Source organism: Lagenorhynchus albirostris, chromosome 5 (genome assembly GCF_949774975.1).
Source record: "Lagenorhynchus albirostris chromosome 5, mLagAlb1.1, whole genome shotgun sequence".
NCBI lineage: Eukaryota > Metazoa > Chordata > Mammalia > Artiodactyla > Delphinidae > Lagenorhynchus > Lagenorhynchus albirostris.
In genome coordinates, this window is record NC_083099.1 from 144316688 (window position 1) to 144332082 (window position 15395).

A 15395-nucleotide genomic window follows, 5' to 3' on the forward strand; every position below is an offset into this window, starting at 1 on the left:
GGGAGGCCTTCCACCCTCGTGGGGCAGAGGGGCCTCTGGGCGGCGGGAGGGCTTTGCAGTTGCCAGGTTTTCACGGAGGAGGTAGTACTTGAGCTGAACATTCTTTTTGGGTTTGATTGTACTGAATCAAATATTAAAACTACTCAACATCACTTAATTCTTGTAGATTACGAGCATATCAGGGTTGCTTAACAGGTAGTTTCTGTCCTCACCTGGGCATCCTCGTCCCCCACTCCGTGCGCAGTGCGTGAACCCTGAGGAGTCCTCTGCCTGGATTGTCGTATTCACTCCCTGTGCAGCCCCGGGAGGTGGGCGTCCAGGAGGGAAAGCCTGGAGCCTCTCGGGCTGGGCAGCTAGATTTCCCAGCGGGCATGATGCCAGCTCTGTTTCTAACCTGGCACGCGGGTCACGCTGATCTGCACAGAGGCCCTGTGCTGGCTCGCTGGGGAGAGGGTCCAGCCACAGCAAAGCAGGATCTTTGGGAGGTTTGCTTCTTCCAGCTCCCGGGCCGCTTACCCAGCTGTGCAGGCTCAGGAGAAAAGTAAAGTGACCGGCCATCTGGTGACAGACAACATTTTGAACTGAGTTCTATTTCTTCATCCCAGAAATGCGAAAATACATGTTTTTGGATATTCGATCTCATGTGTTGGTGCTCAGGGGGAGGTGGTCCGCTCTCGTCCTCTGGCTGGTCACAGCGTGAGTGACAGCTGGGCCCGTTCTCGAGTGTGAAAACTGAGTAGCAGCGGTGCCGTGGCTGGAGCTCACGGTCGGGCGGTGGGCGTTGCCATGTGTGCGTTTCCTGAGTCCTGTTGTTACGAGCGTGCTGGCTTGCTGTGCTTGCGCGCCTTGGACTGCAGCACGATCCCCCTTCTCCCGAAGCCTGGGGTTTTGAGCTTCACGTGGTTAAGGGTTGAGACATCGGTTTTTATTTGTGTCAGTTAAACCCGAGGATTCCTGCAGAAGTCATCAGCTTTGTCTGGAAGGTGAGGACGATTCATTCGCTCTGAAACTCCAGTGTTGGTCTGCAGTGCTGTTGTGTAACACGTATGTCTTGGGGCTGAGCCCAGAGCCGTGGCCTTGTCCGGGGTGTCTAGTGCCTCACCTGAACTCCAGGGCAAGGGCATCCCCTGACCTAAGTATTAGGGACGCAGACTTATCCATTAAGGGAATTTATTTTGTCATTTTCTGCAAAGCCAAGAGCTGAGGAGATACGCATCTGTCAACTAAATGACTTCTCCATTGTCACCTCTTTACGCGAGGACCCGTGCTCTGCATTTTTACTGTGGAGACTCAGCCCTTTTGCGTGAGGGTGGATACTGGGGGGAGAGGTGCTGGTGAGGGTGTCCCCAGGACGAGGCTTCTCCCAGTTCAGCACAGGAACAGCTGCTTGTTTGAGCCAGTTTTGTCGTATAAACAGGGTCAGACTGAGACCTGGCCTTGTCCGAGGGCAGGGGCTGGCGGGACCGGTGTCTGTGCCCTCAGGCAGCCACTGTCCCTTTGCCTCCACTGCTGTCTTTGAAGAACACTTCTTGCATTTCTGAGTTTCTTTTACGTAAGATTTTATATTTTATTCAAAAACAAAATATGCTCATTGTGGACTCTGTGTACTTTGCAGAGATGCAAAACTAGGAAGAAGGAGGCGCATTAATCCCATCGCGTAACAGCAGCTGTTGCTACTAACATTTGTCTGTGTCCTTTGAGCCGCTTTTGTGTGTGTTTTATTTTTCCCTAAACACAGTTCATAGGCTGTCGCTCCTCTGCGTATCTCTGCGGGCCTCTTAGGTCACTGGAGCAAGATGTGGTGCAAATTAACAGCAACAACTGGAGAAATGGCTTATATTTTCGTTTTCAGTGTATAACAACATTTAGTAGGAACTTTACTGAACATGTTTTCCGTGCCTGCTCTTATGATCCCACGTGGAATGGACAGCATCACGCTTCCGGGCTTTCTTCCTCTAAGGACGGGGGCACAGCAGAGAGGACGCGGCCTCGGTGCAGGGCTGCTCCTGGCCACGTACTTCTCCCAGGACGGTCTGCCCACTGCCCTTTTGAGTTTCCAGGGAGGTCGTCTCCAAGCGCCGTGGTGTCTTCCCGCAACAACTGCTTACCCTCCGGGCCGGCGTGTCAGGCGTGTGAAAGTGTGTGTGGCGGGGACACGCAGGAGAAATGTGGAAGGAGGCAACTAAACAGCGCTCGTCAGCACCGACTTCTGTGCTGTGTGTCACTCTTCCATTGTAGACGTGGGGGATTTTTGTTATGTACGTGGCGTTTCCGTCGTGTGCACGGGACTTCTGTTGCACACATGGGATTTCTGAGATCTGTGTACATACTTACCATACACGTGTGATGCATATGTGGACGTTCTCTGTGAAATCCTGGTTTAGTCTCTGCACCATTCTGTCATATACCTTCGTCATTACACCATGGACGTGTTAGTACAGAGGTACCTTCCTCTTCTTAGGACTGACACATTTTATCTTTTTGCTTTCACGGTAAAAAATAGTTGTAAAAGCATTCAATTTCATGTAACTAATATAGTGCTCATAACTGCTCCACTTGTTACGAGGAGGGCTTATTATTCTGTCCTACAGATGCACTGCGGTTGTTTAATACACCCTGATGGATAAAGGTGTCCTTTCAGTTTAACTGTTTAAAAAAAAACCTGAAGTGATATCTGCACGTGGTATAAAAGTGTACTCAATTTATAAAAGGACTGGTGCTTTAACAGGTGTTTAAAGGTATTCTTAACTAAATATTAACCTTCTTACATGCGGCCCCGCCTTTGAGCGAGAATGCAGTTACACGTTCCCTCTTCCTCTCTGCTCTCCCCCGAGGTGAACAGGTGATGGTGTGCGTCTTCTCCCTCTGCTTTCACAGCCTTCTTATCTTTACCCCGTCACTTTGCCTCACTCCTGTTCACGTGGGGAACCAGCAAGCAGTGCCTCTCTAGTCCCTGGCTTTTGTGGATTATATTTTTAGATTTATATTGGCAAAACTTAAAACATTTGTAGCCTGTTTCTCATCTATCATGAGGCTTTCTGTGCTTTTTCCACAGCTTTAGTCCAGAAATGTTAACGTAAGGAAAGCAAAGTGTAAAGTATTATGATGGTATAAATATATTCTACTGCAGAGCCTAATCGCTTGAGTGGAGAAGGCAGAAAACGTAATTCTGCGTCCCAGAGCTCCTGCCCGGGAAGGAGGATGTGCAGGCGTAGCCCCTGACTTCCTTTCGGGCTCCGGCGCTGCCCCTGGCTGCTCCAGCTGCTCTGCTTTCTCACGTCCCATGATGTTTGCTTCTTAAATTCCGTTGTAGTTCTGCTGGAGCACCTCCTTAATCCACTTCTTTTTTTTTTTTAAATAGATCTTTATTGGGGTATAATTGCTTCACAATACTGTGTTAGTTTCTGTTGCACAACAAAGCGAATCAGCCATATGCATGCACGTGTCCTCACATCCCCTCCCTCTTGAGCCTCCCTCCCACCCTCCCTACCCCACCCCTCCAGGTGGTCACAAAGCACCGAGCCCATCTCCCTGTGCTGTGCTGCTGTTTCCCACCAGCCAACTGTTTTACGTTTGGTAGTGTATGTATGTCAATGCTGCTCTCACTTCGCCCCAGCTTAATCCACTTCTTTATGGAATGCATGGCTCAGAGACTTCTTGGGTTACTGCGTGCCGTGTTCAAACATGTGGTTTATTTGTTCGCATACTTGATTGGTAATTTGGCTGGGTCTAGAATTCTCGGTTCATACAGTTTTCCCTTGGAGCTCAGAAAGTATGCTCTGGTGTTTTCCGGAGTCTGGTGTTGCCAGTGAGAAATCAGATGGCAGCTCGATCCTCGTTCTTTTGCAGGTAGATGTCTCCAGCTCTCTCCTTGTCTCCCTGCCCGTGGCCTCTAGTGCTGATTATTTGACTTACAATTACTCTTCACCCTGATACGCTTCTCTTCCAGGTCCAAGTGACCATACTTGGACACCCCACCCCCACCCCGCCCCCGCCTTGGAAACCTCAGACTGTCTTTGCAGAGTATTCTCAAGTTGCGGCCGGGGAGTCATAGCCCTGCCCTTGGCTCCTGGCTCTTGGGAAGCCGCACCCCGCTGTCTTGCACACGGCTCCTTCCACTCCGCGAGTCAGCCTGGGTCCGCCTGCTGTCTGCCATGACCGCCCGTCCCAGCTGCCGGGGCTGCAAGCCCCCTTTGTAATTTTTCAGCACTGTTACGACTCCTTCATGGCCAGGAAGTACCTCTTCTGACCTTTCAACAGGGCCTTGGGAAGAAAGGAAGGAAGATGTGGACTTTGCCACTATTTACAATTAAAAGTCTTTAGATCACTGTTAGTGGCAAGGTTCTGTACCTTTGAACATCTTGAACGGGGGGGCGGGGGTTTCTTTCCCCTGGAAAAATTGCTCAACATTATCAAAGGATTGGGAAGAAATTAAATGAGGCAGTTCCAGTAAATTTGTCAGCAGCATATATAAATCTTTTAAGAAACGGTTTGTACTTTTACTTGTCATTTTGTATTATGTAAGAGTGCCCCATAAACTTAAAAATAGCTGGGTAATTTTGTTACACTTACCTTGATAGCGTGTTGCAAGTTAGTTAAATTTCATATACTGGGAGTCAGCACATTGCCAATAAATGAGACATCTCTACCTCTTTGTACCCCTATGATTCGGAGGGGTTCTGTGCATGTGTTTTGCAGTAAAGTCGGAGATGATTTATGATGCTGGTAAGTTTAGTTTTTGGAAAATTATCGTTCCAGAAAGCTGACAAAATTTTCATCCCTGTGTATACAAACAACCCACATTAAACTAATGAGAAATGATAAAACAAAGCTAAAATTGTAACGATAAAAATAACAATAGCAGCCATTGAAATCCATGGTAAATTAAAGGTGTCGTCGAAAATGAAGTGTTCTTCCTGAACGTGGGACGCGTGGCCGTCTGCGGGCGCCTGTGCTGGGTGTGGGGACCACACTTCTGTCTGCAAACTCGGGACACCCCAGCTGTGGGTTAGGAATTACAGATTTGCGTGCTCCTTAATAACACTTCATAGGTTACCACCAACTAGTATTGGAAAAGGAAAGGCCCTCATGTTTTGTTGGTTAAGTGCCAAAGAGAGGACTGGGTTTGGGGTCAGTCACAGCCAGTGGTTAGATCCTCGCCTGAAACAGGTTGCAGGCCAGGGGCTCTTTGGGCATCTGACTGAAGCCCCGTCCGTTTTCACTGGGAAGATGCGCCTGGACACACAGACAGACCATTTTGTGTCTAATTTCACTCTTTCCACGGACTTGGGGAACCCTCCGCACCCCTGCTCTAGGAACAGTGTGGAGCAGCCCTCTGCCCGGCGCCCACCGGGAGGCCGTCCCACGTGCGGAGAACAGAGGACAGAGGCTACGTGGCTGGCTGGCTGTCCCCCTGCCTCACCCTGTGGCTCTTCTTGCTACTTCCTGACGGACACGGAGCCCTGTCGCCCTTCCTCCTCCCCAGGGAAGGAAGCGGGGGGCGGGGGCTTTTATGTGCTTGGTCTTTATTTTCATGATTGGCAGAAATGCTGTTTTTCATCCTCTCAGCTTCTGTATTTCTTCTCTCCTTGTTTTCAGTTCTCTTCCACAGTGGGGTGTGGTTTTTGAGCAGAGTACCGGGTTCATCACACCAGTGGACATTGAGGGAGATGCCAGTTGGGGTTACTGAGGAGTCCGAGTGAAAGCGCTCTTGAGTAGAAATGTCACTGGCGACGTGGAGTGTTGATTTATTTTCAGACTTCAGCCAGCCACCGCTTCTTGGTGTGGACACGTCGCACTTGGTTGTGACGTGCTCTTTTCCAGACGTGCGTGGGTTTGAATTTGCTCGTACTTTGGTTACGGTTTTTGTGTCTCTGTTTGTAACAGAAGTTGGCAGTAGTTTTTAATTCCTGCAACGTCCTTGATGGGTTTCCAGCCAAGGTCACAGCGGCTGTGAGGAGAGTCAGGAAGCATGGCCCCCTTTCCCTCCTCTGAGGGCCTGTGAGGTTCACAGCCGCCTGTTCCCACCTTGCTTCTTTCCTGCTACTCTCTCTCCGCGACCCCCCCCTCCTTCTGAGATGGACCCTCGTGTGGCGCTGCTGGCAGAGGCCCGAGGTGCCGTTCGAGATGTCTTGGCTTTTCTCACCGCGGAAGGGGATCTGCCCCCTCCCCTCCCACTGGCGGGGGTCTTACCATCCCTCCCGGGCCCTGGCCTCCTGGTCTCTGGGGTCTAAGTTTATAATAGTTACTTTCATTTATTTACCCAGGGAGGCTGGTCTCCCCACCACGGGAGGTTCCTTCCTTCTAAGGACCTGCCCTTTTCTCCTCTCTGTTCCCTAACCAAAGGGCATTTTCTGGTTAAAAACTTATATTTAGTTCATCTTATGTAAGAGCAAGGAGAACTTTCTATCAAAAATGATTAAAGGCTTTTTCCTATTTAGACAGCTCATCTCCTTGCAGTGGATTATAGAATATATTAATTGTCAGTATTTGATAAATAACCTTACCGAATACTTTTAAAGTTATAACATTACTTGAGAAATACAGAGATATCACATTTGGTTGGATTTTAGTTAAGAGCTAATGAGAACGTGTTAGTTTGACATGAATCTGATCGAGTGTGGCTGGTGGATGTCCCAAGTTTATGTAACGCAGGATGTGACGGTAGAAGCTGGCGCTGTTGTCACCCAGGGACACACGTCCCTAGGGAAGTGTCCACGTTATTGGTGTTTTTAGACCTTGAAGTGTATGGTCGGTCTCAGCGCTCCCCCGCCCGGGGCCGCTGCCCCTAACATCTCTCCTCACCTGCTCTGGCCTGTGCGGGTCTCGGGTCCTTGTTCTCTCGGTTACAGGAAGCCTCCTGAGTGTTCCTTTGCATTTAATTCTTCCTTTCACTCTCCTTTGTGTACTTGGCTCGTGCATTTCAGTCTGGAGGGCTTTTCGTTTTCTCCGGCTGTTCTCTTCATGATCCAGTCCAGGTTTCTGGGGGGGAGGTGGGCGGGGCCGTCGTGGTGGGCTTCCCGGCATCTGTGGGCAGCGGCTGTGGCCCTAGGGCGGGCGGGCATCCTCTGGGCCAGGCCCCCCTCGCCTGCTGCCCTGGGTCCTCCTCACGTTTCTCTTGGTCCTGTGCTTTGTCGGCTGGGATGGGGGAGTCTAGGCCGCATGCCTCTGGGCTCCCCTGCAAAGACCCCTCTTTCGCTCACCCGCTGGCCTTGCTGGTTTGTCCTGAAGGGAACAGGAGCTGAGGACAGGGAGGCCCCGAGCGCCTGTCCCTCCGCACCTGCTGCACCTGCCGTCCTGGAGACTCAGGCCGTCCCCGCTGAGCCCGGGACTGAGTCGCCCCTTTTCTGTGCTGGGTGCGGCCGGTGCTGCCTTCGTTGTGTGTCAGCATCGTCCTGGGCCTGAGTGCAGGAGAGGCAGGGGGAGGCTGTGCTCTGGGCGCTGCGGTGACAGCGCCCTGCTCGCCTGCTCTGTTCCCGCCTCTGTCTCTGTTCCTCGCTCCCCTTCTCTCTGTGACTCTCTGTCCCTCTCTCTCTCTGTGTCTCTGGGTTTCTCCCTCTCTCTTTGTCTGTCTCTGTCTCTCTCTCCTCCACTCCATCCCTGCTTTCTTCCTGTGGAGACGCAGGGCTCATTCCTACTGGTGGGAACATTGGGTTTCTCTAAAAAACATCATAAAACAATAAAATATAGAGAGATAGGGAGAAGTCTCCCACCTATTTAATGAATTGTTTTAATGTTTGCAACACGCGTTAATTTCCCATGAAGTATTTGATCGTTGAAAGTTTGAAAAAATAACATTTCCTTCAGGTCATAAAAATATTTCCAGTAATGTTACCAATTCACTGCAAAAAATAGGAAGAGGGGTTTTAAAATTCAGAACGAAGTAGTCTTTTAAATTTTATTTATTTATTTTAGCATCTTTATTGGAGTATAATTGCTTTACAATGGTGTGTTAGTTTCTGCTGTATAACAAAGTGAATCAGCTATACATGTACATATATCCCCATATCTCCTCCCTTTTGCGTCTCCCTCCCTCCCACCCTCCCCATCCCACCCCTCTAGGTGGTCACAAAGCACCCAGCTGATCTCCCAAAGTAGTCTCTTTTAAAAACAGCTTTTTTTGAGGTGCGGTTGACACGTGCCCAGACCCTGTACCCTGTGACGTATACAACTGGATGAGTCTCGAGACCCCGTGGGAGCGCCGCCCTGTGAAGGTCATGAACACGACCCCACTTGCCCACTTCCTGCCACAGTGAATCCTTTGCACCTTCTGGAATTGACGCGGATGGGTCAGGCAGCACGTCCCTTTTTGGTCTGGCTTGCTTCACTCGGCGTGATGACTCAGAGACCCAGCCACGTTGTTGCAGTGCTTCATCCCAAAGGAATCTTGCTTATGAGGGAAAGTACTTTATGCGTATTTGCTCAGAACCTGGAATGTATTTAACTCACTAAGTAGAGCAAATGACAAAGTCCATTTTGGTTGGTCTGTTAAGCCCAAAATGCAGGGGAAATGAAAGGTTGGTAAATTGAGGCACTGTTGGGAGGTACCAAGGTCATGTGAGAAACGTGTTTGGTTGAGCCTTCAGGACGAGGTGGATCCAGTGTTCTCGACCTGGACCCAATCCCGTTGACTCAGACCAAAGTGGGCCCTGCGCGGGAGCAGTGACAAGTGTGGTTCTCAGACGTCACGGAACAGAATGTGCCGTGTAGAGCACTTCCCAAATGGACTTTATTTAGGCTGCGCCGCGCGGCTTGCGGGATCTTGGTTCCCCAACCGGGGTTTGAACCCGGGCCCTGGCAGTGAACGCACCAAGTCCTAATCACTGGCCTGCCAGGGAATTCCAAATGGAGTTTAAATCGTACAAAAAAGATGAAATCAGGGGCTTCCCTGGTGGCGCCGTGGTTAAGAATCCGCCTGCCAATGCAGGCAACGCAGGTTCGAGCCCTGGTCCGGAAAGATCCCACATGCTGCGGAGCACCTAAGCCCATGTGCCACAACTACTGAGCCTGCGAGCCACAGCTACTGAAGCCCGCACGCCTAGAGCCCGTGCTCCGCAGCAAGAGAAGCCACCGCAGTGAGAAGCCCGCGCACCGCAACGAAGACCCAACGCAGCCAAAAATAAATAAATAAATTTTAAAAAAAAGATTAAATCAAACCAAGACCTCTGGACTAGACTACCATTTCCTTGGGCATTTCTTTCTTCATAGAAGTATCAGAGGAACTGAGGGCCAGTGCCCCCCTCCCTGCCCCGTTTATCAAGCCCTGACTGCGTGATATTGTCTAAGGGCGGTTCCCCTTCCTTGGGATTTGTACTGATTAGTTGAACGTTCTTGTAGTTAAGTGTTCATTGCAGTTTTACCACATGAAGCTTTCACTTCTCTCCATAGCAGTTCACATACTAGAATTGACTTTATTCTTACGGAATCTCAGCCAGGAAAGGTTTTGTCCTTGTTGAAGCTGAAATACCAACGACCCCAGTTAATGTACTGCAGAGGTTTTCATAGTTCAGAACAATTGAAAACACCCACCTTCTAAAATTTCCTGTTTTCTTTTGCTTTTCTCACATTGGTTATTGGAAAGCCTCTCTGCCCCTTTGAAGGGACCAGCATCCTTGGAGACACTCCGGCTTCGTTTCATCCCTCCCCCTGCAGGCCTCATTCCCAAGGCCTGTCCGTTGCACCTCTGAGATACCTCTGACGTTTTCCGTCTCTGTAATCCCTCTGTCCCCTAACTGTCCCAGCCTCACCCTCTGGCCTTTGCCCACGGAGCTGTCAGCGTGATCTTTCTGAAAACACAGCCTGGATTCCTCTTTCTCATGCCAGCTTCTCCTGAGAGGCCTCCCCTCTCCCTCTCACCAGAAGCATCCTGATGGACTCCTCCTGCTTTCTGTGTCAGCGGAGGGGCATCGGCGCCCTCCCTGTCCTGGCTCCGTGTCTCGGGCGCCACCTGCAGCCTCTCTTCCCGGTGCCCGTCCGCTCGCCATCCTTCTTTGGTGGGTACCTGTTCATAGGACTAGTTAAGCACTTAACGCAGTGGCCGCTGTCAGTGATGCGGAGAGGCCGTCCCTCAGGTGATCGTTCACCTGTTCACTTGCCTTGAGCACACAAGCCTTGTATCTTGAGCAATCGGTGTCTCTGAACATCGGAGAATCTGCACGCTCATGTAACAGGTTTACACACCTCCAAGGTAGAAAATGAGAGCACTTGTTTTGTGGCAGGGTTAAGCCCTAATTTCCAGTCTCATTAAATTATACCGATAAATGGCACTTTAAAAGGAAATGCAATTGCTTCATTTAATCAATGGGATTATCAGGGCACAGCAATCCACCAAGTGCTGAGTGAGGCATTTATCTTAACACAACTAGTTCTGGACTTGCAGTTAGTACGAGGCGCGCTAAATCTCACGTGACCCCTGTTTTATCATCATTGCTGTGGCATCTGAACTCCTCTTGTCAGCAGAGAGGTGGCTGGAACCCGCTGTAGAAAGCCCTCCAGCCCAACTAATTTGGGGTCACGCCGCATCAGAGGAGGGTGTCCCGAGCCAGGCGCAGTCACCAGGAGGAGACTCCAGAAGGCGGTGGTGCCGGAACGTGTCAGGGCCGGAGGCCACGGAGCCACCAGCTGGCGGGGCTCCTCTGTGTGTCCCACCCCCCCTCCACCCCGTTTGGGGGTTTAAGGGTGTCCCGTGCTCTGCCCGTTTCCTGTGGTGCCTCCAGGCGAACGAGACGGGGCAGGGTTCTGACTCAGCCCTGCTTCACCAACTGGCCTCTTCCCCCCAGAGCCTGGCTCCCCGCCTTTCCCCACAGGGTCTTTCTTCTCATCTTCTGCAGGAAGTAGGAAACCTCTGGCTGCCTCTCCTGACTCTCCTCGCGGTCCTGCCGCCACAGCCCTCTTGCTGCTGCAGGTGCTTGGCCGGTAGCTGCCTCTCCTGACTCTCCTCGCGGTCTTGCCGCCACAGCCCTCTTGCTGCTGCAGGTGCTTGGCGGGCGGCCGCCGCCACGGGCTTCATCTGGTCCGTTGTGTGGTGGCTGCAGTTGGCCCTGGAACAACGTGGGTGTGACCCGCTCGGACTTCGACCAGCCGCCGGTTCTACGGCGCTGCGCGGCCTGCGGACGCAGAGGACCCGCGGCTGCTGAGGGGCCGCGCGTGGATGCGGCAGACCAGCCCGACTGCGGGCGGTCGGTGCCCTCGCCCGCGTGGTTGCCGGGCTGGCTGTGTGGGGCTCCGTCCCGATCGACGATGCTCCTGGACGCCGTGGGCACTGCAGGCGTGGATTGCTTTCCGTGCCTGGTTGTTGTCTCAAGCATCTGTGTTGTGAGCTGTGTGGTCCCTGCAGAAGAGTGCGGGTGTAAGAGAGTAGTTCTTTTTTTATTTTTTATTTTTTCGGTACGCAGGCCTCTCACTGCCGTGGCCTCTCCCATTGCGGAGCACAGGCTCCGGACGCGCAAGCCCAGCGGCCATGGCTCACGGGCCCAGCCGCTCCACGGCATGTGGGATCCTCCCGGACCGGGGCGCGAACCCGCGTCCCCTGCATCGGCAGGCGGACTCCCAACCACTGTGCCACCAGGGAAGCCCAAGAGAGTAGTTCTGATGACACGTCCGTGCAGCCGCCCCCCGGGTTAAAAACAGACGTTGTGTCTCCGTCTCCTTGACCACTGCCCCTCCCTCCCTGTCCATATGGCCGCTGTCCTGTGTTTCAGAGTCACCCTGTCCTTGCCGTTCTTTTTAGTTTACCACGGAGCGTGCACCCCTCAGAATCCAGCTTAGCTGTGCCTGTGATTGAGCTTCACGTACGGAGTCGTGGGTATATTCTCTTATGTCCCTCTTGACTTATTAACGTGGTGGATCACATCAGTTGATTTTCATGCACGCAGTCATTTTCGTGTTCCCAGCACAAATCCAACTTGATCATGCTGTATCAGCCTTTAAAAACATTGTTGGATTGCGTTTGCTGACGTTTTGTTGAGGATTTTTACATCCGTCTTCAGGAGTGAGTTTGGCCCATACGTTTTCTTCATGTGCTTCACAGATGTGTTCCTGCTGAATGCTGGGTGGGACTTTCTGGAGAAGCCATCTAGGCGTGGAGTGTCCTTTGTACATTGATTTTTCTTTCTTGATTCTAATTCTTTAATGTTGGTAGTTTAGTCAGATTTTCTGTTTCTTCCTGAGTCAGCGCTGATGAGTTGCGTTTTTCTTGGAATTTGCTTATCCTGCCTCAGTTTACCAGAGTTCTGGAATAAGTTCCTAGTACCCTCTTACTCTCTGTTAGTGCTGTCGGGGTTTGCAGTGATAGCTCCATTTCGGTGGTCTCTTGCTGCCTGACTTACCCACCCCAAAACTCGGGGGCTGAGAACAGCCACCGTTTGGTTGTGCTCGTGATGTCGTGGGTCGGGTGTGAGGGAACGGCCTGCCTGTGCTCCACGGTGACTGGGACCGCAGCTGGGGTCACCCAACTGGCTGGAGGGGGCCGTGGGTCTGGAGCGTGTTGTCCCAGGAGCTGGAGAGGCCGAGTCACCGCTCGCAGAGCCAGGGTGTCCGCCCAGGGCCCTGCTCCAAAGCCCGCCCTTACGGCCCTGCAGTCCCCCCGGGAGCATGGCAGCCTCCATCTCCCCGTTCCAGTACTTTAAAGGTCTCGGTTTACAGACCCCTCTGTGTGTCCGAGTGCAGCTCCGCACCTCTTGTCGTGACGCTCCTGCCGTGTTCCCCTCGCTGTGTTTTAGTCTGTGGACTTTCGCTTTGTGAAGCTCCTTTAATGACACTATGACACTTCACCCCTAGTGGTTCGCACTTGGTCCTTCCTCTTTCTCCTTGGAGTGTGGGGGGTCGTGTCCCGGCTGCTGCGACCCACTCCCACCTGCCGCGGAAGTGGGCACCGAGGCAGCGCCCCTTTACTGTCTCCCCCCGGGCGTGGAGGTGGGCCGCCGGGTGGTGATGGGGTGGGTGACGCTGTGGGTGGGTGACGGGAGGAGCCCAGCACAGATGTCATTTGGATATCAGTTTGTTTTTCAAAAAGAAAATAGAGACGTCCCATGTTCAGGTTCTGTAGGTGTTTTAGCGTGTTGCGGTCGTGCTGCTGGTCGGCGGGGAGATAACATGGAGATGCAGACGCAGGGCTGGCCTCAGCTCCTGAGCCTGGGTGGGAAGGGGCAGGGAGGATGCCGAATGTGCAGCTCTGGGTCTGTCTGCACTCACGCACGTGCGCAGGCCCGTGCGTGTGACGTTCCCTTTTTCGGAAGATAGGTCCATACAGGACTTTGCCTGAGACCCCCCTCCTTAGCGCGTGGGTCGGTGCTCGTTTGCGCTGCACGTCCGCCAGCAGAGATCCGGTGGCGCCTGTCACGTGCGCGTCTGTCTGCCTGTCGTCGCGGGGGTGAAGGCATGATTGATCATTGGGTATCTGCGTTAAAAATCGTAAGCGTGCAGTAAAAGTAAGTGAAACATGGTTAGGAGAGGGCTCTTTTTTTTTTTTTTTTTGCCTGTGCTGTGTGGCCTGCAGGATCATCTCCCAAGGAGAGGACTTTTAATTAACAATATTTATTATTAGAGTTAGCTCCTGCACTGGTGAAAAAGCTTTACTATTGAGTTAAATTAATGCAAAGTGATGGAATGCTTCTGTTACAGAGGGAAGGCTTTCAGGCTGGGCACAGAGAGCTGGAGAGGGGCCTGAAGGAAGCTCGCCAACCAGACGCCGCACTTAGGTCTTCTCCGCCCCACCTGCACCGAAGGGCCGAGGAAACAGAAGCACGTTGAGTGCGAGGTAAGAGCACACACCCGTACATCTCTGCTAACACTTGACTAACAAGAGTGCCTCTGGCTTGCCGTAGATGATTAGTTAAGCCTTCGGCTTGCCATTTAAAATGCGTGTGATGGGCTCGCTTCCAGCAGAGACGGTTTGTTACGGTCCCTGCGGTCTCTCGGCCGGTGCTCTGCTGCCCCCCAGCGGCCGGCGCGGTCCCTGCAGAGGGGACGCCACGCTGGACTTGCTGGGAAGCCTTTGCCGCAAATTCTTTTCCTTGAGGTGATTAAAAGAAAATTTCGTTAGCACTTATTTTTGTGACTGTTACATGATTCAGCGTCTGCTTTTGAGAGGAGTTGAGACAGGTGTTAAAATCGCGGTAGTGTGACGTCAGGTTAATTTGCGGCCTGCAGAAGGTCTAGCGTTGAACTTTCACGGAGGTTTTTTCACGGGGAAGAAGTATAGGGAAGTGGCCGCCAGAGGCAGCTGAGTGCAGGAGCGCGTTCTGTGTACGTTCGCTCCCTCGCTGGGGGCTGGGGAGTGTCTGCAGCATCACAGCACCCTCTAGGCCGGGGGACGTTGGACGGGGCAGACGTGGAGCCCACGGGGTCGGGTGGGGGAGGAGAGGTGCGCCTGGAAAGGCCCCCCTGCCATTTCTGTGTCTGTCGACGTCAAGAATGTCAGGTACCTGGTTCCCAGGGAGGCCTTTAAAAGAGGTTTTGCTTACTCTTCGACTGATGCTTTTTTTTCTTTCTTTTTTTTTTGGGCACATGGGGAGGGCAAAACCAAGGTTACTTTTACCGCTGCTTGTACCAGAGGGGTGGAGTTTTATGCTCAACCACAGCTCATCTTTCAGCTCGATTAGTGATCTTGAATCAGTTTCTCTGTAGCTGGAGTTTATTGAGAGACGGCGAGAATCCCAGAGTGAGACGTGCTTTAGTGCTGCAAGTGAAGTGTGATTTATGGCCACCTACGTCCAAGGTGCCATAGACGTAAACTGCCTCATTAGTTATGCTGTTTAAGTGAACTAGAAAGTGTTTTCTATGTAATGTAAGCATGTACCGGAGAAGCGAGTTATTTATGTTCCTTTGCACAAGTAAATTGTCCTTGAGGGCATAGAAGAAATAACGAAGCACAAAAGGTGGCGTCTGAAGCAGGACGGAGGGCTGGGAATGATCGGATACCACAACGTCATGAATCACGTCTCCTGCTGATTCTGTGCTGACAGATGTTAGTTGCAGAACAGACATTTTGTATTTGTTTCATAAAATGAGAGCTAATTCTGGCAACAATAATCTGATGTATTAGTCTTTTTTTCAGAGTGATTTGAAAAAGAAAATAAAACCCATGGAAGTGGCCAGAAAAAGTCTCCACTGGTGGAAGCGCTCCTGTCAGTAGCCTCATTTGCCGTCTGACGGTGACGCTGGAGGGAGCCTGTATTTTTAGTTTCAGGCACAGTTGCTGCCTTTGCCTCTCTTGCTCCTTAAAAAGATTGAAGTTGCTTCTTGTGTCTTACAGGTGAGAACATCTTCCGAGGTTGGGGCGTCTCGGGGGTTGCGCTGTGGAACCGCTGCAGCACTTACGCAGCTGCACACATCTGAGGGAGGCCCAGGGAAGCCCTGAGTCTGCTCAGACGCCGGGGCTTTTCCTCGGTGTGTCT

General features: G+C 51.9%; 1 protein-coding gene across 5 annotated transcripts in view; it reads left to right on the plus strand.

Annotated features, from left to right (window-relative positions):
- The window catches only part of ADARB1 (adenosine deaminase RNA specific B1), a 115552-nt gene that overhangs the window by 34679 nt on the left and 65478 nt on the right, over positions 1-15395 (plus strand). For all 5 annotated transcript variants that reach the window (XR_009540838.1, XR_009540837.1, XM_060151085.1 and 2 more), the window contains exon 2: positions 13621-13756. The gene's annotated coding sequence lies outside the window, so the exon portion shown is untranslated. The remainder of the gene's footprint in view (positions 1-13620; positions 13757-15395) is intronic.